At 38.2% G+C, this 24,370-nt stretch overlaps 1 protein-coding gene and 1 long non-coding RNA gene across 4 annotated transcripts in view; one reads left to right on the top strand and one right to left on the bottom strand.

Moving 5' to 3' along the window:
- fgf12a (fibroblast growth factor 12a) overlaps positions 1-24,370 on the bottom strand; it is a 404,326-nt gene that overhangs the window by 226,832 nt on the left and 153,124 nt on the right. The window lies entirely within an intron of this gene.
- LOC137003710 (uncharacterized) lies at positions 8-4,217 on the top strand. Its single transcript, XR_010892031.1, has 3 exons — positions 8-574; positions 1,696-1,764; positions 2,055-4,217. It is a non-coding gene; the product is annotated as an uncharacterized lncRNA (long non-coding RNA).

Below are 24,370 nucleotides of genomic sequence, written 5' to 3'. Positions count from 1 at the left end.
ATGTGAATCTATATCTATAATTTCAGTTAGATCGTTTTAATACAATATTTCACATTAACATGGTTTTAAACTTTAAAATGCTCCAAATGGAGCGATGCCTACGGAGATAAATTGGCTCCGCCCACTTCCGCCCTCAGGCTGTTAGTCTGGCACTGTCGTCCTCAGACTGTCATGACGTATGGTTCTGTGGTTCTGCAGTTAGTCCTATCTCAAAGCGTCAAGCTTCCCTGTACTTTTTGACAAGCGTCTTTGACAAAGCGGCCAGAGCTTCTTTGCAGCTAAAGTCGGCAGCGGTGTGTACGTACAGTTAACGCTCTATTTGTTGAGGGCGCTGAGGAAAAAGGATATGTGAAGCTCCTGCCACTGGAAGAAGCGGTCGCCGCTCATTTGTGGCCGCGCACCCATCAAAGCCGCGCAGAACGTCTTCAGCACTCCCGGATCGTGCACACTCCGCCGCTGGCCAGCCTGCTTCTGCTTTACACACCATGGCCGTTATTTTCTCGAGAAAAGGAGTTTTCTCATAGCGTTTGAAACGCAATACTCATTCCCTTATCTCTCAGGGAACCGAGGTTACGTAAGTAACCGAGTACGTTATATACGTTTTGTTATATAACATATGACAACTTTAGCACATTTATCAGCTATACATTCAGTGTTTTCCATTAATGCCGCCACCGTTTCATAGTGAACTGAAAATTTAAAACATACTACGTTTGCCAACGAACTAAAATTGAAACTGTGATATGGCTTTGTGCCTTTATAAAACAGCAAAAGACAGTGATTACGTGTATATATACAGTCTCTCTGTGCTGCGTGTTTTAAAGAGAAGAGCGTGCATTTGTGCACGCGATCAGCTGGTGATCTGGTGATCAAAATGAAAGCTCAAGGATTTATCTTTTAAAAAGAAATGAGTACAAAAGTTTGAACCCTTTTTAATGCCCAGGTACAAGTCAATGCTGTTTCTTTGGGCTAAGCATTGGGCTAAGCCCCGAATGTTTACAATGTCTGGCTCCGCCCCTGTCAGGTAACAAAACTGACAAAAAATAAAATAAATTATGTCACCCCAATGATACTAAAACATGGACTGACATTGATTTTTAAAATTAGGGTTACCAAACATTTTCTCCGCGCGCACGCGCAAACTGAAATTTTTACAAAGTCTCACTCCAGCCAAATGTTTTGGAATAAAAAATGAAATTGAATATTACAAATTAGCGTCTGTATTTTGATTTTCAGAATTTCATTTTAGTCTGTGCCTATGGGGTGGGCTGGGGATGGCAGGGGTTGGTGGCAGTGTAAGTATCTGGATATTTTCCGCTGGGCGGGGGCTTCGATTACCTCTCTCTTTTTTGACCATACATGTGTTTGCACCCCTGCATTTGTGTGTCATGTGTACTATAATTTTAGAACAGGAGCTTGTACTCCTTTGATTTGATTGAAAAGTTTCAGATGGAGCTGTTTTTTACTTTCTGTTCTCATTATGTTCATGCAAACAGGTCATGGTGAAATTTTTCTAGCATTTATATATACTACTACTATTAATATTGCTCATATTATTAAACAAAATTAACAAGATCTTTTAAAGACATAATATAATGACTTTATTATAAAAGGACCCACTATGAAAATACAGTTTTACAGTGTTATCGGTGTCTTTCACCTTTATTTATTTATTTATTTCCTTTTACTTTACAGCACATCACTGACAGGCTTTCCTGTGTATCACTGATTCAAGGTTTTCACCATCGTATTTATCCAAATGAGGTTTGTAAATACATGGATGTTTCATATTTTGCATTAATTATTTATCTTATATGAAAATTACAATGTAAAAGAAGATGTCACAAGGTCATTGGTCTTCTCACAAAATGCCAGGTTAAAGGAATATTCAGAGGAGCGAGTTGAGATCATTTCTTTTGGGCATTATCATGCCACAAATATTGTATATTCAGCTAAAAAACTAAACCTAGAATGATCATTTGTGTTACCAGATGAGATACTTTGTAATGGGTATGTATGATGTATGATTTTGATCTGTACTATTTCTATTGCAGGATCTCAGGGATCCCCAGTTGAAGGCATCAGGACATCAGATGTTGGCCTGGAGTAGACAAATGTACCAGCAGTACACCACAAAGACCTCTGCTTTTAAATGGATGGCTGATTACTACCATGCTTTGTGAGGGAATTACTATAGCAAAACTGAGCACCTGTGATAGTGGGATTTCTAATTTTAAAGAATAGCCAAACATCAGTAAATTATTATTTATTTATTTTTATTAAAAAAATTAAAGAATTTTTAACTTTTTTTTCTCCAGTTACAAAAACAGCTGTTACACCTTTTTGAATTCTTCATTGGAGGTGCACAAATCCTATTTCACAAATTAAGAAATTCATATGCTCACGTTTAAGCCGTGTTCTTCGGACACTGTAACAGTCCTGATATGTCACACTTTGCAGCATCTTTTTTTTAACATGAATTCAAATTTTAACAAACAGTAATATATTAAAAATGTAAAAATATACAATCTGACAATCTAATCTTGTCATTATTAATCAATCAGTAATCAACACTGCACCACCCTGAAATTACCATGCACTGTAGAAGTATGGTTTTGGCAAGAAATGAACAGTAGCTAAATATTTATTATAAATGCTACTATTTGACATTCAATATTTTAGTCTATATTAAAGCGATACTTACTCTTTTATGGTTGATGTTTTTTTTTATTACAAACTTTTTTTGTTTTTTGTAGCTAGCACTTAATATTTCTTTAATGTTACCACATGAGAATAGCCAAACAGTGTAGGTGATTCACAAAATCATACACAAAGAAATATGCATGATTGGCCAAATTTTTTTGATCTACAAAAAAATTGAGCCTATGACTTTCTTAATTTGTGATTTGTATTTGCACTAAGTGACAATAGCACATTTTCTTACACTAGGTGAAAATAGTGATAGATTCTGTTTACACCATGTAAAGTATCAGTTCTTTGCAATAAGAGTAAATAGATGCTATCTATAGGCCTACTTAATATTGGCAGATACTATTTGCACCTCAGTATTTTTGTACATTAACAGGATGCAATAATATAGAGTGTAAATGATTGTATTTATTAAAATTATTAAATGGATGCTGGCTTATTAGTAGAATAAAACCCTCCCTACACCTTCTCCTAACTACCCAATAAGCACTTTTAATATTATTAAACACTCATTTGCAGCTTATTTCCTCTTTTAGAACATTATTTTCATTTTTATTGAAAATAAATGCGAGCTTAGCAAAAGGCAGATTTGAACCTGCATCAAAAGCCAGAACTCCCTACTTGCTACTGCTGTGTCACTGAAGACGTTTGCCAACAAGGGACGTTATTTGCACTTTATGTAAATAGACACTCTGAAATTTAAAAGGTGTAACTGTTGTGTTTGTGAGAGAGAAAGGAGTTAAGTTTTCAACTCCTAAAACATTTTGATGACTTCACTGAAATATTGTCTACACCTTCCACTGTCAGTTGCTCAGTTTCACTACAATAATGCCAGATAAAATACAGCATGTGCATAATTGAGTCACTATTCTAACAGCTGGGAGCTATAGACTTATAATAAATTAGCAATATTATAATAAATATATACATTCGCATTTATCCAATTACAGGAGTGAATCCGTTAAATCATTGGGGCACTTCATGAATTGACACTGGTTTACATTTAGATAAAAATGAAATATTTGAATTTTGATATGTCAATAATAATTATAAAATAAATTAAAATATTCATAAACTTTGAAATTAAAAAATATATTTCATTTTCCATGGTATTGAAATTGTGTGTTACATCTTTGTCACCATTTTCACCCCTGATGAGTTTACATCCCTGTTGTTACAAGAGCACGGAACTTACATTTTAATTGCAAAGGAAAACCAATTCATCTGCTATATTCTTCTGTCCTCCATTTTCAAGGGTAAGATTTCTTTATAAATCATCTACTGACCCATATGTCTTTATTTTTGTTGAACACAAAAGGAGAGAGACGTAAAGTCTCAGTCACCATTAGAAAAGAAGAAGTGATAGTGAATTCTGACTCAGGCTGACAGTCTCTTGATGTTCTGCCTTGCATCTCCTTTTGTGCTCCAATAAAAATAACACATTTGGTACAAAAGAACATGACCAGTTTTATACTTGAGTAATTATTGCTTTTAATTTGTAACTTATTATTTATAATAGCCTATAATTAACTTTTATACCTCTGTGTGTATTTGAGTGTAAATGCCTTTTCTTTGTCATTCTTATAGAAGGTTTGTATGCTCTAACGATGTAGGCTATTTGTAAATGTATTTTGTAAATATTAAAAGCAATGTTAACTGATTGTGATGTGTGATTATTTTTTAAACATGCTTATCTTTTAGTATTAAGTGTTTGAGATTTTTTAAACAAGTAGAAAATGTGTTAATTGTATAGTTATTTCACCCAAATGAAATCAACATCAACGTTGGGTAAGCAAACCAGTTAGATCGATTTCATGTTGAATACGTGTTGATCTACAACGTCGTTTCACTCAACTGAAATCAACATCGTTTCGACGTTAGGTAAGCAAACCAATTAGATCGATTTTATGTTGAATATGTGTCGATTCTATAACGTCGTTTCAACCATCCGAAAATCAACATCGTTTCAACGTTCGGTAAGCAAACCAATTGCGTCGATTTTCCGTTAGATTTGAATGGAGTGTCTGACGTTGATTCAACATTACCCCGATGAGCAAACTGATGCCGGATCAACGTCGGAGATCAACGTCGTTTCGATGTCACGAGAAACGTCGTTTCTACGTTGATTCTATGTCAGTTTGCTATCTGGGTTACCAAATATAACAACAGAAGACAGCAAATATGTGTATGCCTAAACTTCAGCTTTCAGCCAATGGTTTTCTAATACATTTAATTCATGTTATTTTTTTTTTCTGGCAAAGGTCAATAAGCATGCCATTTTTCTTTTTTTCCTCGATGATGCTTCGAAGTGGCTCCCTTGTGCACATTTCTTTGCACTGTTTGGCAAACTCTGACAGTTTCTGGCCTCTGTGGAACTTTTCACGCAATGCCTTGTAGGCTTCAGCATCACAATACTCCAGCTCTGCTATTGCTGCCGTATCCACAACCGTTTTTCGAGCCACCCCACACTTGTGGTACGACACATTAATGTCCTAAGACACGAAACGATCGGTTTTTGTGAGAAACCGAACGGTATTTATATAATTTTTTTAACTCTAATACACCACTATGTCCAACTGCCTTCATCCTCCATGTTAATAAGGTCAAATTGCATTCTGGACGGAAGTGATGTCGCGCGCGTAGACTTCAACGTGTGCTAGAGATCACTTCCGTCATGGATGAATGCAGTTGGACATAGTGGTGTATTAGAGTTAAAAATGATATAAATACCGTTCGGTTTCTCACAAAAACCGATCGTTTCGTGTCTTAGGACATCAATGTGTCATACCACAAGTGTGGGGTGGCTCGAAAAACGGTTGTGGATACGGCAGCAATAGCAGAGCTGGAGTATTGTGATGCTGGAGTATTGTGATGCTGAAGCCTACAAGACATTGCGTGAAAAGTTCCAGAAACTGTCAGAGTTTGCCAAACAGTGCAAAGAAATGTGCACAAGGGAGCCACTTCGAAGCATCATCGAGGAAAAAAAGAAGAATGGCATGCTTATAGACCTTTGCCAGAAAAAAATAACATGAATTAGATGTATTAGAAAACCATTGGCTGAAAGCTGAAGTTTAGGCATACACATATTTGCTGTCTTCTGTTGTTATATTTGGTAAGTTCCTAGTAATCTGATGTAAAATTTTGGTATTGTTTTCTTGTTTTAGTGTTCACTTTTTTCATTGTTTTTTTTTTTTGTATGGAAATTTTTTTTTTTTTTTTTTTTTTTGAAAATGTTATTAACACTGCAATAAATGTAAATGTTCTTAAAATGTGTCATCTTTTAAAGTAAAATTAAATTTTTTATGTTAGTAATACTTTAGGCTTTATTACTTATGCACAAGGATATTTTCACTTTAGAATACTGTTCCAGGTTCTTAGTAATTCCTTGAGAATGATGTGGTAATTCTTCATTAATTATCAATGGGTTCCCATTGTTTTCACTTTAGAATACTGTTCCAGGTTCTTAGTAATTCCTTGAGAATGTTGTGGTAATTCTTCATTAATTATCAATGGGTTCCCATTGTTTTCACTTTAGAATACTGTTCCAGGTTCTTAGTAGTTCCTTGAGAATGATGTGGTAATTCTTCATTAATTATCAATGGGTTCCCATTGTTTTCACTTTAGAATACTGTTCCAGGTTCTTAGTAATTCCTTGAGAATGATGTGGTAATTCTTCATTAATTATCAATGGGTTCCCATTGTTTTCACTTTAGAATACTGTTCCAGGTTCTTAGTAATTCCTTGAGAATGATGTGGTAATTCTTCATTAATTATCAATGGGTTCCCATTGTTTTCACTTTAGAATACTGTTCCAGGTTCTTAGTAATTCCTTGAGAATGTTGTGGTAATTCTTCATTAATTATCAATGGGTTCCCATTGTTTTCACTTTAGAATACTGTTCCAGGTTCTTAGTAGTTCCTTGAGAATGATGTGGTAATTCTTCATTAATTATCAATGGGTTCCCATTGTTTTCACTTTAGAATACTGTTCCAGGTTCTTAGTAATTCCTTGAGAATGATGTGGTAATTCTTCATTAATTATCAATGGGTTCCCATTGTTTTCACTTTAGAATACTGTTCCAGGTTCTTAGTAATTCCTTGAGAATGATGTGGTAATTCTTCATTAATTATCAATGGGTTCCCATTGTTTTCACTTTAGAATACTGTTCCAGGTTCTTAGTAGTTCCTTGAGAATGATGTGGTAATTCTTCATTAATTATCAATGGGTTCCCATTGTTTTCACTTTAGAATACTGTTCCAGGTTCTTAGTAATTCCTTGAGAATGATGTGGTAATTCTTCATTAATTATCAATGGGTTCCCATTGTTTTCACTTTAGAATACTGTACCAGGTTCATAGTAATTCCTTGAGAATGATGTGGTAATTCTTTATTAATTATCAGTGGGTTTGAAGTAATTCTTTGAGCATGACGTGGTAATGATCATTGCCTTAAATACAGAACTCATTTGGCATCACTTTATAATAGTAATGTGAAATATCTTGAGTAAAAACAGACACAAAATATATATAAGGCCATAAACATACCTGAGGTATTGGCAGACCACGGATCCATCCTGATTTTCTGGTTGCAGACAACACTTGAATAAAAAAATTAACACTCTCAAGCGCCATCCACGGAAATGGTCGTGCACGAGGAAAAACACGAAGAATTCACCATTTGTTTAAAAAACATAAATGAATAAACAACTTTCTTCTAATTCTACAGTTCATTAATGTGGTATCTACAGTGTTTAGTTTAAGTGTCGCCAGCGCATTGTTATAATGCGAGAGCGATGTACCTCTCCGCTGACAGTTGGAATCCCAGTCCCTTTTCTCTTGCAAAACGGGAGATATTACAAAACTCACAGATATTACATGTGTGCGCTCAAACTTTGACCTGCATGCGATGCAAGACGTGCAACATTATAGCACCCACCGACAGAAACATACAGTGGTGCAAATTAACGAATGTTTAACAATATTTGCAGAGCATATATATTATATATATATATATATATATATATATATATATATATATATAAATATATATATATATCAGTACAGTAGGCATAAATCTAAGTAAATCAACTAACATTAGTAGTAAAGAAGAAAGGGCCATAACCTGATACTGAGTTTCACAGTTCATTAATAGTTACTTAATAGTTATTAGGGCCCAAGCGAATTAAGCGCGCAGGGCCCTCTTGTTCTTCTAAGGATTATTAGGGCCCAAGCGAAAATTCGCGCAGGGCCCTCTTGTTCTTCTAAGGATTATTATTAGGGCCCAAGCGAAAATTCGCGCAGGGCCCTCTTGTTCTTCTAAGGATTATTATTTATTTATTTATTTTTTTTTTTTTTTTGTCTTCCGGGGCTTTTTGGGGGCCTTAACATGCTCAAAAACTCTTGAAAATTGGCACACACATTGGAATCCGCGGCCATTAGGACGCCGGAGAGGCTGGTACCCGGGCGTGGCAGGGGGGCTCGACAGCGCCCCCTTGAAAAAAGTCTGAAAATTTGGTCCATATATTAAACATGCTTGCACGTATTAGTATGAAACTCGGTACACATATAGACCTCATCGGGCCGAACAACTTTCGCGCTCTAAGTTAATCGCCACGCCAACAGGAAGTCAGCTATTAAGGGTTGTTTGAAAAACGCATGCTCTGGAATTTGATATACTCCTCCTAGACGATTAATCCGATCGCCACCAAACTCGGTCAGCATGAAGTCAAGACACTGATGATTAAAAATTGCCAGGGGATTTTTGATATCTCGAACGGTTTGGCCGTGGCGAGGCAACGAATTTATGGCGAGAAAAAGGAAACAGGAAATGTGTTATAACGTCTTAATACATATATTGATCTTTATGAAACTTCACGAGTGTGTTCGTTATAGGAGTCTGATCACATGGATGTGACTATTGTGAGTCAAAGTTATAGCGCCACCAACTGGCAGCAGGAAGTGTATCACTTTTTGAAATGTTTTGAGATCACCCTCTTATTTTTACCTGATTTGCTTCAAACTTCATCAGTGTAATGTCAATACACAGCAGATGTAGACCTATGACAGGATTTTTGATATTTGAAATATTGTTGCCATGGCAACAGGTCAAACTGTAATAATATTCTTGAGTGTTTTTGAGGCTCTTAACATGCTTCAAATTGTATGAAACTCGACACACACATCAATATTGTCAACCAGTAGACATGGACAAAGCCATAGAAATGGGCGTGGTGGAGGGGCTCAGTAGCGCCACCTTTTGACAAAAGTGGGGGGGTTAGTTTTTCCTACAGTCACCAAACTCGGTACACATATTATTCTCATCAAGCCGGACAATTTTCTAATTTACATTCATTAGCTCCGACCAACAGGAAGTCAGCTATTTTGGTTTGAATGTTAATTTTTTGAAAAAACAGGCTATGAATTTTATACTACTACTCCTACAGGGTTTATCCAATTTACACCAAGCTTTTTTTAACTTGTTGCGAACACATTGAAGTTGTTTAATTGCAAACGGATTTTGGATATCTCAAACGGTTTGGCCGTGGCGAGGCAACGAATTTATGGCAAGAAAAGGGAAACAAAGTGTTATAACTTCTGCATACATTAATTGATTTTGATGAAACTTTGGCTTAGTCTTCGTTGTACAAGGCTGATCACATGGATTTGACTATTGTGATTCAAAGTCATAGCGCCACCAACTGGAAGCAGAAAATGTGTCACTTTCAGCATACATTGAGATCACCCTCTTATTTTTACCTGATTTGCTTCAAAATTCATCAGAATAATGTTAAAACTTGGCACATGTAATCCTTTGAAAATGGGCAGGGAGGAGGGGCTCTATAACGGCACCTTGTAGTGCAGTAAATGTGGAGTGAATTTGACATAGTCCTTTGATGTTTAACCGTTTTAAGTGCCTATTGCCCGCTTTGCACAGTTGCCCTGAAGCCACCGGGGTGGCGGTGCCACCGGGCTTGGGCCCGCCATCGCTGCTCGTTATTAGGGCCCAAGCGAAAATTCGCGCAGGGCCCTCTTGTTCTTCTAAGGATTATTAGGGCCCAAGCGAAAATTCGCGCAGGGCCCTCTTGTTCTTCTAAGGATTATTATTATTTTTTTTTTTTTTTTTTTTTTTTTCCGTCTTCCGGGGCTTTTTGGGGGCCTTAACATGCTCAAAAACTCTTGAAAATTGGCACACACATTGGAATCCGCGGCCATTAGGACGCCGGAGAGGCTGGTACCCGGGCGTGGCAGGGGGGCTCGACAGCGCCCCCTTGAAAAAAGTCTGAAAATTTGGTCCATATATTAAACATGCTTGCACGTATTAGTATGAAACTCGGTACACATATAGACCTCATCGGGCCGAACAACTTTCGCGCTCTAAGTTAATCGCCACGCCAACAGGAAGTCAGCTATTAAGGGTTGTTTGAAAAACGCATGCTCTGGAATTTGATATACTCCTCCTAGACGATTAATCCGATCGCCACCAAACTCGGTCAGCATGAAGTCAAGACACTGATGATTAAAAATTGCCAGGGGATTTTTGATATCTCGAACGGTTTGGCCGTGGCGAGGCAACGAATTTATGGCGAGAAAAAGGAAACAGGAAATGTGTTATAACGTCTTAATACATATATTGATCTTTATGAAACTTCACGAGTGTGTTCGTTATAGGAGTCTGATCACATGGATGTGACTATTGTGAGTCAAAGTTATAGCGCCACCAACTGGCAGCAGGAAGTGTATCACTTTTTGAAATGTTTTGAGATCACCCTCTTATTTTTTCCTGATTTGCTTCAAACTTCATCAGTGTAATGTCAATACACAGCAGATGTAGACCTATGACAGGATTTTTGATATTTGAAATATTGTTGCCATGGCAACAGGTCAAACTGTAATAATATTCTTGAGTGTTTTTGAGGCTCTTAACATGCTTCAAATTGCATGAAACTCGACACACACATCAATATTGTCAACCAGTAGACATGGACAAAGCCATAGAAATGGGCGTGGTGGAGGGGCTCAGTAGCGCCACCTTTTGACAAAAGTGGGGGGGTTAGTTTTTCCTACAGTCACCAAACTCGGTACACATATTATTCTCATCAAGCCGGACAATTTTCTAATTTACATTCATTAGCTCCGACCAACAGGAAGTCAGCTATTTTGGTTTGAATGTTAATTTTTTGAAAAAACAGGCTATGAATTTTATACTACTACTCCTACAGGGTTTATCCAATTTACACCAAGCTTTTTTTAACTTGTTGCGAACACATTGAAGTTGTTTAATTGCAAACGGATTTTGGATATCTCAAACGGTTTGGCCGTGGCGAGGCAACGAATTTATGGCGAGAAAAGGGAAACAGGAAATGTGTTATAACTTCTGCATACATTGATTGATGTTTATGAAACTTCAGGAGTGTGTTGGTTGTAGTAGTCTGATCACATGGATGTAACTATTGTGAGTCAAAGTTATAGCGCCACCAAATGGCAGCAAGAAGTGTATCACTTTTAAAATGCTTTGAGATCACCCTCTTATTTTTACCTGATTTGCTTCAAACTTCATCAGTGTAATGTCAATACACAGCAGATGTAGACCTATGACAGGATTTTTGATATTTGAAATATTGTTGCCATGGCAACAGGTCAAACTGTAATAATATTCTTGAGTGTTTTTGAGGCTCTTAACATGCTTCAAATTGCATGAAACTCGACACACACATCAATATTGTCAACCAGTAGACATGGACAAAGCCATAGAAATGGACGTGGTGGAGGGGCTCAGTAGCGCCACCTTTTGACAAAAGTGGGGGTTAGTTTTTCCTACAGTCACCAAACTCGGTACACATATTATTCTCATCAAGCCGGACAATTTTCTAATTTACATTCATTAGCTCCGACCAACAGGAAGTCAGCTATTTTGGTTTGAATGTTAATTTTTTGAAAAAACAGGCTATGAATTTTATACTACTACTCCTACAGGGTTTATCCAATTTACACCAAACTTTTTTAACTTGGTGCTAACACATTGAAGTTGTTTAATTGCAAACGGATTTTGGATATCTCAAACGGTTTGGCCGTGGCGAGGCAACGAATTTATGGCAAGAAAAGGGAAACAAAGTGTTATAACTTCTGCATACATTAATTGATTTTGATGAAACTTTGGCTTAGTCTTCGTTGTACAAGGCTGATCACATGGATTTGACTATTGTGATTCAAAGTCATAGCGCCACCAACTGGAAGCAGAAAATGTGTCACTTTCAGCATACATTGAGATCACCCTCTTATTTTTACCTGATTTGCTTCAAAATTCATCAGAATAATGTTAAAACTTGGCACATGTAATCCTTTGAAAATGGGCAGGGAGGAGGGGCTCTATAACGGCACCTTGTAGTGCAGTAAATGTGGAGTGAATTTGACATAGTCCTTTGATGTTTAACCGTTTTAAGTGCCTATTGCCCGCTGTGCACAGTTGCCCTGAAGCCACCGGGGTGGCGGTGCTACCGGGCTTGGGCCCGCCATCGCTGCTCGCAGCTATATTTATTATTATTTTTTTTTTTTTTTTTTTTTTTTTTTTTCCGTCTTCCGGGGCTTTTTGGGGGCCTTAACATGCTCAAAAACTCTTGAAAATTGGCACACACATTGGAATCCGCGGCCATTAGGACGCCGGAGAGGCTGGTACCCGGGCGTGGCAGGGGGGCTCGACAGCGCCCCCTTGAAAAAAGTCTGAAAATTTGGTCCATATATTAAACATGCTTGCACGTATTAGTATGAAACTCGGTACACATATAGACCTCATCGGGCCGAACAACTTTCGCGCTCTAAGTTAATCGCCACGCCAACAGGAAGTCAGCTATTAAGGGTTGTTTGAAAAACGCATGCTCTGGAATTTGATATACTCCTCCTAGACGATTAATCCGATCGCCACCAAACTCGGTCAGCATGAAGTCAAGACACTGATGATTAAAAATTGCCAGGGGATTTTTGATATCTCGAACGGTTTGGCCGTGGCGAGGCAACGAATTTATGGCGAGAAAAAGGAAACAGGAAATGTGTTATAACGTCTTAATACATATATTGATCTTTATGAAACTTCACGAGTGTGTTCGTTATAGGAGTCTGATCACATGGATGTGACTATTGTGAGTCAAAGTTATAGCGCCACCAACTGGCAGCAGGAAGTGTATCACTTTTTGAAATGTTTTGAGATCACCCTCTTATTTTTACCTGATTTGCTTCAAACTTCATCAGTGTAATGTCAATACACAGCAGATGTAGACCTATGACAGGATTTTTGATATTTGAAATATTGTTGCCATGGCAACAGGTCAAACTGTAATAATATTCTTGAGTGTTTTTGAGGCTCTTAACATGCTTCAAATTGCATGAAACTCGACACACACATCAATATTGTCAACCAGTAGACATGGACAAAGCCATAGAAATGGGCGTGGTGGAGGGGCTCAGTAGCGCCACCTTTTGACAAAAGTGGGGGGGTTAGTTTTTCCTACAGTCACCAAACTCGGTACACATATTATTCTCATCAAGCCGGACAATTTTCTAATTTACATTCATTAGCTCCGACCAACAGGAAGTCAGCTATTTTGGTTTGAATGTTAATTTTTTGAAAAAACAGGCTATGAATTTTATACTACTACTCCTACAGGGTTTATCCAATTTACACCAAGCTTTTTTTAACTTGTTGCGAACACATTGAAGTTGTTTAATTGCAAACGGATTTTGGATATCTCAAACGGTTTGGCCGTGGCGAGGCAACGAATTTATGGCGAGAAAAGGGAAACAGGAAATGTGTTATAACTTCTGCATACATTGATTGATGTTTATGAAACTTCAGGAGTGTGTTGGTTGTAGTAGTCTGATCACATGGATGTAACTATTGTGAGTCAAAGTTATAGCGCCACCAAATGGCAGCAAGAAGTGTATCACTTTTAAAATGCTTTGAGATCACCCTCTTATTTTTACCTGATTTGCTTCAAACTTCATCAGTGTAATGTCAATACACAGCAGATGTAGACCTATGACAGGATTTTTGATATTTGAAATATTGTTGCCATGGCAACAGGTCAAACTGTAATAATATTCTTGAGTGTTTTTGAGGCTCTTAACATGCTTCAAATTGCATGAAACTCGACACACACATCAATATTGTCAACCAGTAGACATGGACAAAGCCATAGAAATGGGCGTGGTGGAGGGGCTCAGTAGCGCCACCTTTTGACAAAAGTGGGGGGGTTAGTTTTTCCTACAGTCACCAAACTCGGTACACATATTATTCTCATCAAGCCGGACAATTTTCTAATTTACATTCATTAGCTCCGACCAACAGGAAGTCAGCTATTTTGGTTTGAATGTTAATTTTTTGAAAAAACAGGCTATGAATTTTATACTACTACTCCTACAGGGTTTATCCAATTTACACCAAGCTTTTTTTAACTTGTTGCTAACACATTGAAGTTGTTTAATTGCAAACGGATTTTGGATATCTCAAACGGTTTGGCCGTGGCGAGGCAACGAATTTATGGCAAGAAAAGGGAAACAAAGTGTTATAACTTCTGCATACATTAATTGATTTTGATGAAACTTTGGCTTAGTCTTCGTTGTACAAGGCTGATCACATGGATTTGACTATTGTGATTCAAAGTCATAGCGCCACCAACTGGAAGCAGAAAATGTGTCACTTTCAGCATACATTGAGATCACCCTCTTATTTTTACCTGATTTGCTTCAAAATTCATCAGAATAATGTTAAAACTTGGCACATGTAATCCTTTGAAAATGGGCAGGGAGGAGGGGCTCTATAGCGGCACCTTGTAGTGCAGTAAATGTGGAGTGAATTTGACATAGTCCTTTGATGTTTAACCGTTTTAAGTGCCTATTGCCCGCTGTGCACAGTTGCCCTGAAGCCACCGGGGTGGCGGTGCCACCGGGCTTGGGCCCGCCATCGCTGCTCGCAGCTATATTTATTATTATTATTTTTTTTTTTTTTTTTCCGTCTTCCGGGGCTTTTTGGGGGCCTTAACATGCTCAAAAACTCTTGAAAATTGGCACACACATTGGAATCCGCGGCCATTAGGACGCCGGAGAGGCTGGTACCCGGGCGTGGCAGGGGGGCTCGACAGCGCCCCCTTGAACAAAGTCTGAAAATTTTTTCCATATATTAAACATGCTTGCACGTATTAGTATGAAACTCGGTACACATATAGACCTCATCGGGCCGAACAACTTTCGCGCTCTAAGTTAATCGCCACGCCAACAGGAAGTCAGCTATTAAGGGTTGTTTGAAAAACGCATGCTCTGGAATTTGATATACTCCTCCTAGACGATTAATCCGATCGCCACCAAACTCGGTCAGCATGAAGTCAAGACACTGATGATTAAAAATTGCCAGGGGATTTTTGATATCTCGAACGGTTTGGCCGTGGCGAGGCAACGAATTTATGGCGAGAAAAAGGAAACAGGAAATGTGTTATAACATCTTAATACATATATTGATCTTTATGAAACTTCACGAGTGTGTTCGTTATAGGAGTCTGATCACATGGATGTGACTATTGTGAGTCAAAGTTATAGCGCCACCAACTGGCAGCAGGAAGTGTATCACTTTTTGAAATGTTTTGAGATCACCCTCTTATTTTTACCTGATTTGCTTCAAACTTCATCAGTGTAATGTCAATACACAGCAGATGTAGACCTATGACAGGATTTTTGATATTTGAAATATTGTTGCCATGGCAACAGGTCAAACTGTAATAATATTCTTGAGTGTTTTTGAGGCTCTTAACATGCTTCAAATTGCATGAAACTCGACACACACATCAATATTGTCAACCAGTAGACATGGACAAAGCCATAGAAATGGGCGTGGTGGAGGGGCTCAGTAGCGCCACCTTTTGACAAAAGTGGGGGGGTTAGTTTTTCCTACAGTCACCAAACTCGGTACACATATTATTCTCATCAAGCCGGACAATTTTCTAATTTACATTCATTAGCTCCGACCAACAGGAAGTCGGCTATTTTTGTTTGAATGTTAATTTTTTGAAAAAACAGGCTATGAATTTTATACTACTACTCCTACAGGGTTTATCCAATTTACACCAAGCTTTTTTTAACTTGTTGCGAACACATTGAAGTTGTTTAATTGCAAACGGATTTTGGATATCTCAAACGGTTTGGCCGTGGCGAGGCAACGAATTTATGGCGAGAAAAGGGAAACAGGAAATGTGTTATAACTTCTGCATACATTGATTGATGTTTATGAAACTTCAGGAGTGTGTTGGTTGTAGTAGTCTGATCACATGGATGTAACTATTGTGAGTCAAAGTTATAGCGCCACCAAATGGCAGCAAGAAGTGTATCACTTTTAAAATGCTTTGAGATCACCCTCTTATTTTTACCTGATTTGCTTCAAACTTCATCAGTGTAATGTCAATACACAGCAGATGTAGACCTATGACAGGATTTTTGATATTTGAAATATTGTTGCCATGGCAACAGGTCAAACTGTAATAATATTCTTGAGTGTTTTTGAGGCTCTTAACATGCTTCAAATTGCATGAAACTCGACACACACATCAATATTGTCAACCAGTAGACATGGACAAAGCCATAGAAATGGGCGTGGTGGAGGGGCTCAGTAGCGCCACCTTTTGACAAAAGTGGGGGGTTAGTTTTTCCTACAGTCACCAAACTCGGTACACATATTATTCTCATCAAGCTGGACAATTTTCTAATTTACATTCATTAGCTCCGACCAACAGGAAGTCAGCTATTTTGGTTTGAATGTTAATTTTTTGAAAAAACAGGCTATGAATTTTATACTACTACTCCTACAGGGTTTATCCAATTTACACCAAGCTTTTTTAACTTGTTGCTAACACATTGAAGTTGTTTAATTGCAAACGGATTTTGGATATCTCAAACGGTTTGGCCGTGGCGAGGCAACGAATTTATGGCAAGAAAAGGGAAACAAAGTGTTATAACTTCTGCATACATTAATTGATTTTGATGAAACTTTGGCTTAGTCTTCGTTGTACAAGGCTGATCACATGGATTTGACTATTGTGATTCAAAGTCATAGCGCCACCAACTGGAAGCAGAAAATGTGTCACTTTCAGCATACATTGAGATCACCCTCTTATTTTTACCTGATTTGCTTCAAAATTCATCAGAATAATGTTAAAACTTGGCACATGTAATCCTTTGAAAATGGGCAGGGAGGAGGGGCTCTATAGCGGCACCTTGTAGTGCAGTAAATGTGGAGTGAATTTGACATAGTCCTTTGATGTTTAACCGTTTTAAGTGCCTATTGCCCGCTGTGCACAGTTGCCCTGAAGCCACCGGGGTGGCGGTGCCACCGGGCTTGGGCCCGCCATCGCTGCTCGCAGCTATATTTCCTATTGAAGCTGAATTAGTAGTTACTTAGTCGTAGTTCTTCAGGAGGCATGACTGAATTGCTTAGTTACTGATTAACTAATAGTTACTTAACACAATTAAAAAACGCTATGACATACTGATTAGTTTACACATATTCCTTAGTAGTTAATAGTAGTTACTTGAGTGTTAATGAAGAACTACCGATTAATTCTGCAGTAATTCCTTATTAGTTATGCAGTAAGTACGATACAGTATTCTAAAGTGTTACCCGTTTCTCAACACTGAGAATAAATAAATAAACGCCTGTTTCTCCAGACTCGCTCTTGTCAGTCAGTCACACATCACAGCACTTTCATAATCACTAAGCCATATAGCAGTTTCAATTTTATTTAGATTTGTTGTTCAACATTACTTGAGCATTTTATACCCGTTTAACTCAAGGAGTCAGAAGTACCGTGACTGCTGTACTGTCCTCGCCTGAGAATTCAGTCACTGAGACTGCAAGAGTGGAAGGAGGATCGCGCGGGATTTTGTGTTGCTGTCGATTTGCGGTCTCTTTTTATTGATAGGCCGTATGCATTTGTCAATCATCCCCGCTTGCTATTTGGGGAAATGAACCCACCAATATGATTGGTCAAACTCTTTCTTTTGCTGGATTTGAGTACTACGCGTGGTAGGTGCTTAACGTCGCTAAAAAATATTTTTTAAAATTCATAAAAAATAAATAAAATGAAACCGTTTACTGTAAATTTCACCCGATTCTTGTTATACATGTTCCGAATTAAGTAGGCCTACCACTGTGGTGACTATCATGTTGTTTTACTGTTTTATTCTTTTTACAATTAGGCCTATATGTCAAAGTCAGACTACTACTATACAGACATATTTTAAAAATTCATAAAAATATGAAATCAATTTGTTTTCTGCAAACTCCACCTGATTCTTGTTCTACATCTCCCCAAGTACCACTGTGATGATTTTCATGTTCTTTTACTGTTTTATTCTTTAAAAATTACATGCCAAAGTCATGACCAATATTACCTTTCTATTCCACCGTTCTATTTGCAGACCTTGTTTAGCGTTCATTCGCTCGGATCAGAGTTTTGAGGCAGCTTTAATCACATGTTTGGTAATTTCATGACTTAAAGGGCACCTATTATGCCCCTTTATACAAGATGTAATATTGGTCTTGGGTGTCCCCAGAATGTATTTGTGAAGTTTCAGCACAAAATACCCCACAGTTAATTTATTATAACCATTTGAAAATGTCATTTTTGGGGCCTGTTTTAATTTATTTTGATGAAACTTCGGCTTAGTCTTCGTTGTACAAGGCTGATCACATGGATGTGACTATTGTGATTCAAAGTCATAGCGCCACCAACTGGAAGCAGAAAATGTGTCACTTTCAGCATGCTTTTGAGATCAACATCTTATTTTTACCCGATTTTCTTCAAATTTCTTTTGTATAATGTCAAAACATGGCCGATGTAGATCTTTGAAAAGAATTGTGATATCTCAAACACAATTACCTTGGCAACGCATCAAACTTTAATATTCATTTTGGATGCTTTTGAGACTCTTAGCATGCTTCAAATTGTTTGAAACTCCATACACACATCAGGATTCTTAGCCAGTAGACATGGGCAAAGCCTTAGAAACAGGCAGGAAGGAGGGGCTTAATAGCACCGCCTTATGGTGCAGTAAATGTAGAGTGAATTTGACATAGTCTTTCGATGTTTAACCGTTTTAATGCATGCAGAAGTTATAACACTTTGTTTCCCTTTTCTTGCCATAAATTCGTTGCCTCGCCACGGCCAAACCGTTTGAGATATCCAAAATCCGTTTGCAATTAAACAACTTCAATGTGTTCGCAACAAGTTAAAAAAAGCTTGGTGTAAATTGGATAAACCCTGTAGGAGTAGTAGTATAAAATTCATAGCCTGTTTTTTCAAAAAATTAACATTCAAACCAAAATAGCTGACTTCCTGTTGGTCGGAGCTAATGAATGTAAATTAGAAAATTGTCCGGCTTGATGAGAATAATATGTGTACCGAGTTTGGTGACTGTAGGAAAAACTAACCCCCCCACTTTTGTCAAAAGGTGGCGCTACTGAGCCCCTCCACCACGCCCATTTCTATGGCTTTGTCCATGTCTACTGGTTGACAATATTGATGTGTGTGTCGAGTTTCATGCAATTTGAAGCATGTTAAGAGCCTCAAAAACACTCAAGAATATTATTACAGTTTGACCTGTTGCCATGGCAACAATATTTCAAATATCAAAAATCCTGTCATAGGTCTACATCTGCTTTGTATTGACATTACACTGATGAAGTTTGAAGCAAATCAGGTAAAAATAAGAGGGTGGTCTCAAAACATTTCAAAAAGTGATACACTTCCTGCTGCCAGTTGGTGGCGCTATAACTTTGACTCACAATAGTCACATCCATGTGATCAGACTCCTATAACGAACACACTCGTGAAGTTTCATAAAGATCAATATATGTATTAAGACGTTATAACACATTTCCTGTTTCCTTTTTCTCGCCATAAATTCGTTGCCTCGCCACGGCCAAACCGTTCGAGATATCAAAAATCCCCTGGCAATTTTTAATCATCAGTGTCTTGACTTCATGCTGACCAAGTTTGGTGGCGATCGGATTAATCGTCTAGGAGGAGTATATCAAATTCCAGAGCATGCGTTTTTCAAACAACCCTTAATAGCTGACTTCCTGTTGGCGTGGCGATTAACTTAGAGCGCGAAAGTTGTTCGGCCCGATGAGGTCTATATGTGTACCGAGTTTCATACTAATACGTGCAAGCATGTTTAATATATGGACCAAATTTTCAGACTTTTTTCAAGGGGGCGCTGTCGAGGCCCCCTGCCACGCCCGGATACCAGCCTCTGGGGCATCCTAATGGCCGCGGATTCCAATGTGTGTGCCAATTTTCAAGAGTTTTTGAGCATGTTAAGGCCCCCAAAAAGCCCCGGAAGACGAAAAAAAAAAAAAAAAAATAATAATAATAATAAATATAGCTGCGAGCAGCGATGGCGGGCCCAAGCCCGGTGGCACCGCCACCCCGGTGGCTTCAGGGCAACTGTGCACAGCGGGCAATAGGCACTTAAAACGGTTAAACATCAAAGGACTATGTCAAATTCACTCCACATTTACTGCACTACAAGGTGCCGTTATAGAGCCCCTCCTCCCTGCCCATTTTCAAAGGATTACATGTGCCAAGTTTTAACATTATTCTGATGAATTTTGAAGCAAATCAGGTAAAAATAAGAGGGTGATCTCAATGTATGCTGAAAGTGACACATTTTCTGCTTCCAGTTGGTGGCGCTATGACTTTGAATCACAATAGTCCAATCCATGTGATCAGCCTTGTACAACGAAGACTAAGCCAAAGTTTCATCAAAATCAATTAATGTATGCAGAAGTTATAACACTTTGTTTCCCTTTTCTTGCCATAAATTCGTTGCCTCGCCACGGCCAAACCGTTTGAGATATCCAAAATCCGTTTGCAATTAAACAACTTCAATGTGTTAGCAACAAGTTAAAAAAAGCTTGGTGTAAATTGGATAAACCCTGTAGGAGTAGTAGTATAAAATTCATAGCCTGTTTTTTCAAAAAATTAACATTCAAACCAAAATAGCTGACTTCCTCTTGGTCGGAGCTAATGAATGTAAATTAGAAAATTGTCCGGCTTGATGAGAATAATATGTGTACCGAGTTTGGTGACTGTAGGAAAAACTAACCCCCCACTTTTGTCAAAAGGTGGCGCTACTGAGCCCCTCCACCACGCCCATTTCTATGGCTTTGTCCATGTCTACTGGTTGACAATATTGATGTGTGTGTCGAGTTTCATGCAATTTGAAGCATGTTAAGAGCCTCAAAAACACTCAAGAATATTATTACAGTTTGACCTGTTGCCATGGCAACAATATTTCAAATATCAAAAATCCTGTCATAGGTCTACATCTGCTGTGTATTGACATTACACTGATGAAGTTTGAAGCAAATCAGGTAAAAATAAGAGGGTGATCTCAAAGCATTTTAAAAGTGATACACTTCTTGCTGCCATTTGGTGGCGCTATAACTTTGACTCACAATAGTTACATCCATGTGATCAGACTACTACAACCAACACACTCCTGAAGTTTCATAAACATCAATCAATGTATGCAGAAGTTATAACACATTTCCTGTTTCCCTTTTCTCGCCATAAATTCGTTGCCTCGCCACGGCCAAACCGTTTGAGATATCCAAAATCCGTTTGCAATTAAACAACTTCAATGTGTTCGCAACAAGTTAAAAAAAGCTTGGTGTAAATTGGATAAACCCTGTAGGAGTAGTAGTATAAAATTCATAGCCTGTTTTTTCAAAAAATTAACATTCAAACCAAAATAGCTGACTTCCTGTTGGTCGGAGCTAATGAATGTAAATTAGAAAATTGTCCGGCTTGATGAGAATAATATGTGTACCGAGTTTGGTGACTGTAGGAAAAACTAACCCCCACTTTTGTCAAAAGGTGGCGCTACTGAGCCCCTCCACCACGCCCATTTCTATGGCTTTGTCCATGTCTACTGGTTGACAATATTGATGTGTGTGTCGAGTTTCATGCAATTTGAAGCATGTTAAGAGCCTCAAAAACACTCAAGAATATTATTACAGTTTGACCTGTTGCCATGGCAACAATATTTCAAATATCAAAAATCCTGTCATAGGTCTACATCTGCTGTGTATTGACATTACACTGATGAAGTTTGAAGCAAATCAGGTAAAAATAAGAGGGTGATCTCAAAACATTTCAAAAAGTGATACACTTCCTGCTGCCAGTTGGTGGCGCTATAACTTTGACTCACAATAGTTACATCCATGTGATCAGACTCCTATAACGAACACACTCGTGAAGTTTCATAAAGATCAATATATGTATTAAGACGTTATAACACATTTCCTGTTTCCTTTTTCTCGCCATAAATTCGTTGCCTCGCCACGGCCAAACCGTTCGAGATATCAAAAATCCCCTGGCAATTTTTAATCATCAGTGTCTTGACTTCATGCTGACCGAGTTTGGTGGCGATCGGATTAATCGTCTAGGAGGAGTATATCAAATTCCAGAGCATGCGTTTTTCAAACAACCCTTAATAGCTGACTTCCTGTTGGCGTGGCGATTAACTTAGAGCGCGAAAGTTGTTCGGCCCGATGAGGTCTATATGTGTACCGAGTTTCATACTAATACGTGCAAGCATGTTTAATATATGGACCAAATTTTCAGACTTTTTTCAAGGGGGCGCTGTCGAGCCCCCCTGCCACGCCCGGGTACCAGCCTCTCCGGCGTCCTAATGGCCGCGGATTCCAATGTGTGTGCCAATTTTCAAGAGTTTTTGAGCATGTTAAGGCCCCCAAAAAGCCCCGGAAGACGAAAAAAAAAAAATAAAAAATAAAAAAATAATAATAAATATAGCTGCGAGCAGCGATGGCGGGCCCAAGCCCGGTGGCACCGCCACCCCGGTGGCTTCAGGGCAACTGTGCACAGCGGGCAATAGGCACTTAAAACGGTTAAACATCAAAGGACTATGTCAAATTCACTCCACATTTACTGCACTACAAGGTGCCGCTATAGAGCCCCTCCTCCCTGCCCATTTTCAAAGGATTACATGTGCCAAGTTTTAACATTATTCTGATGAATTTTGAAGCAAATCAGGTAAAAATAAGAGGGTGATCTCAATGTATGCTGAAAGTGACACATTTTCTGCTTCCAGTTGGTGGCGCTATGACTTTGAATCACAATACTCAAATCCATGTGATCAGCCTTGTACAACGAAGACTAAGCCAAAGTTTCATCAAAATCAATTAATGTATGCAGAAGTTATAACACTTTGTTTCCCTTTTCTTGCCATAAATTCGTTGCCTCGCCACGGCCAAACCGTTTGAGATATCCAAAATCCGTTTGCAATTAAACAACTTCAATGTGTTAGCAACAAGTTAAAAAAAGCTTGGTGTAAATTGGATAAACCCTGTAGGAGTAGTAGTATAAAATTCATAGCCTGTTTTTTCAAAAAATTAACATTCAAACCAAAATAGCTGACTTCCTGTTGGTCGGAGCTAATGAATGTAAATTAGAAAATTGTCCGGCTTGATGAGAATAATATGTGTACCGAGTTTGGTGACTGTAGGAAAAACTAACCCCCACTTTTGTCAAAAGGTGGCGCTACTGAGCCCCTCCACCACGCCCATTTCTATGGCTTTGTCCATGTCTACTGGTTGACAATATTGATGTGTGTGTCGAGTTTCATGCAATTTGAAGCATGTTAAGAGCCTCAAAAACACTCAAGAATATTATTACAGTTTGACCTGTTGCCATGGCAACAATATTTCAAATATCAAAAATCCTGTCATAGGTCTACATCTGCTGTGTATTGACATTACACTGATGAAGTTTGAAGCAAATCAGGTAAAAATAAGAGGGTGATCTCAAAGCATTTTAAAAGTGATACACTTCTTGCTGCCATTTGGTGGCGCTATAACTTTGACTCACAATAGTTACATCCATGTGATCAGACTACTACAACCAACACACTCCTGAAGTTTCATAAACATCAATCAATGTATGCAGAAGTTATAACACATTTCCTGTTTCCCTTTTCTCGCCATAAATTCGTTGCCTCGCCACGGCCAAACCGTTTGAGATATCCAAAATCCGTTTGCAATTAAACAACTTCAATGTGTTCGCAACAAGTTAAAAAAAGCTTGGTGTAAATTGGATAAACCCTGTAGGAGTAGTAGTATAAAATTCATAGCCTGTTTTTTCAAAAAATTAACATTCAAACCAAAATAGCTGACTTCCTGTTGGTCGGAGCTAATGAATGTAAATTAGAAAATTGTCCGGCTTGATGAGAATAATATGTGTACCGAGTTTGGTGACTGTAGGAAAAACTAACCCCCCACTTTTGTCAAAAGGTGGCGCTACTGAGCCCCTCCACCACGCCCATTTCTATGGCTTTGTCCATGTCTACTGGTTGACAATATTGATGTGTGTGTCGAGTTTCATGCAATTTGAAGCATGTTAAGAGCCTCAAAAACACTCAAGAATATTATTACAGTTTGACCTGTTGCCATGGCAACAATATTTCAAATATCAAAAATCCTGTCATAGGTCTACATCTGCTGTGTATTGAAATTACACTGATGAAGTTTGAAGCAAATCAGGTAAAAATAAGAGGGTGATCTCAAAACATTTCAAAAAGTGATACACTTCCTGCTGCCAGTTG

The sequence above is a fragment of the Chanodichthys erythropterus genome, chromosome 16, assembly GCF_024489055.1.
Source record: "Chanodichthys erythropterus isolate Z2021 chromosome 16, ASM2448905v1, whole genome shotgun sequence".
Lineage (NCBI taxonomy): Eukaryota > Metazoa > Chordata > Actinopteri > Cypriniformes > Xenocyprididae > Chanodichthys > Chanodichthys erythropterus.
The sequence above is the reverse complement of the archived record's forward strand: the minus strand, read 5'-3'. Positions and strand labels throughout refer to the sequence as shown.